The sequence below is a fragment of the Cynocephalus volans genome, chromosome 5 (assembly GCF_027409185.1).
Source record: "Cynocephalus volans isolate mCynVol1 chromosome 5, mCynVol1.pri, whole genome shotgun sequence".
Classification (NCBI taxonomy): Eukaryota; Metazoa; Chordata; class Mammalia; order Dermoptera; family Cynocephalidae; genus Cynocephalus; species Cynocephalus volans.
In genome coordinates, this window is record NC_084464.1 from 88,708,802 (window position 1) to 88,710,859 (window position 2,058).

The window sequence follows — 2,058 nt, forward strand, 5'->3', positions numbered from 1 at the left end:
CTTTCTTTTGCTGTGCAGAATCTTTTTAGTTTGATGCAATCCCATTTGCCTATTTTGCTTTTGTTGTCTGTGCTTTCGGGGTCAATCAAAAATCATTGTCCAGACCAATGCTGTGGAGCTTTCCTCTATCTTTTCTGTTAGTAGTTGTATTTTCTGGTCTTATATTTAGTCTTTAATCTGAGTTAATTTTTGTATATGGTACAAGGATTTAATTTCACTTTTCTGCATGTGGATATCTAGTTTTCCCAGTACCATTTATCAAAGAGACTGTCTTCTCCCCATAGTGTGGTCTTGGCACCTTTACTAAAAATGAATTGTCCATTAAAGTGTGGGTTTATTTCTGGACACTTTATCTTATCCCATTGGTCCATGTGTCTGTTTTTATGTCAATACTATGCTGTTTTGTTACTATAGCTTTGTGGTATATTCTGTTGTCAACTATGTGATGCCTCCAGCTTTGTTCTTTTTGCTCTAGATTGCTTTTGCTATTCAACATCTTTTGTGGTTCCAGAAAAATTTTAGAATTTTTTCCATTTCTGTGAAAAGTGTCTTTGGAATTTTAATAAGGGTTGCATTGAGTCTGTAGATGGCTTTGTGTAGTATGGACATTTTAATAATATTCTTTCAATTCATTAACATAGGGTATCTTTCCATATATTAGTGTTTTCTTCAATTTCTTTCATCAGTGTTTTCGTTTCTTTCACCAACAGTTTTCAGTGCACACACCTTTCACCTCTTTGGTTAAATTTATAGCTATGCATTTTTTTTGTTGTTCTTGCTATTGTTCAACATCGTAACTCTAACAGTAGACACCCTGTGATGCTGGGAGTTCAACTATTTTTGTAATTCAGCCTACTGCATGATGAGGAATTGTGTTTGATTTCAACAATTTCAGCCCTGTGGCTGGAGATAAGATTCTCCCTTGGGGCAAACTTAGGTCATTTATGCAGTACTTGAGCCAAGAATTCAAATCCCTGAGCTCATCTTTTCTTTGATTACTTTGTCCAGTAACATTAGAGGCGACCAACAAATGTCATTACATTCCTTAGTTTCCCACAAATGTTTAGAGAGTATCATATACTGAGTCACTAGTTACTTGCTTCTTATAAGTGGTTGATCTATAGTATCCAAAGAAGGTATTCTGCATTATCTCCACAAACAGTTCATGGCATGAACTACCAGTTTCTCTGTAATATTGGAAATAGTGTTCTTAGCATTTTGAAATCTAATCGGATTAGAGAGCAAATTCCAGAAACCCCCAAACCAATTCAGGAAACTTATCATAAAAATTCTGTTCCTCTAGATCCACTCCTGGTACTAACATCTGTATTAGGATTCCCCAGACAAAAAGAGGGAGAGGGGGGAGAGAGAGATGAGAGGGTATTTATTATGGGAATTGGCTCACGTGATTATGAAAGCTGAAGTCCCACAATACGCTGTCTGCAAGCTGGAGAACCAGAGAAGCCAGTAGCATAGCTCAGTCCAAGTCCAAAGGCCTGAGAACCAGGGGAGCCAGTGGTGTGACTCTCAGTCTGAAGCCAAAGGCTTGAGGACCTGGGGGGCTGCTGGTGCAAGTCCTGTAGTCTGAAGGCCAGAGAACCTGTAGTTCTGATGTCCAAAGGCAGGAGATGGATGTCCGAGCTCCAGAAGAGTGAATTTGCCTTTCCACTGCTTTTTTTGTTCTCTCTAGACCTTCGACCATTTGGACGGTGCCCACCCGCATTGGTGAGGGTGGATCTTCCTTACTCAGTCCACTGATTTAAATGGCAGTATCTTCCAGAAACCTTATAGACATAGCCAGAAATAATGCTGTACCTGCTATCTGGGTATCACTTGACTTAGTCAAGTTGACACCTAAAATTAACCATCACAGTGGGAGAGAATCAATCATTTCTGGAGCTAAAATCTTCACAAAAGCCTTCCTATTCAAAACAAGCTAAAAGTGTCCATCTTCTGTGTTCTCATCCTGGCCCCTAATGGCAATAACTAAGAAATGGGGTGTGGTTGGTGAGGTTTTTAGTTGTAAACTATAGAAATGATCCCTGAAAGTATAGTCTT

General features: G+C 39.0%; 1 pseudogene; it reads right to left on the reverse strand.

Moving 5' to 3' along the window:
- Window positions 1-1,970: 1,970 nt before the first annotated feature.
- Window positions 1,971-2,058, reverse strand: LOC134379426 (small nucleolar RNA U3; annotated as a pseudogene).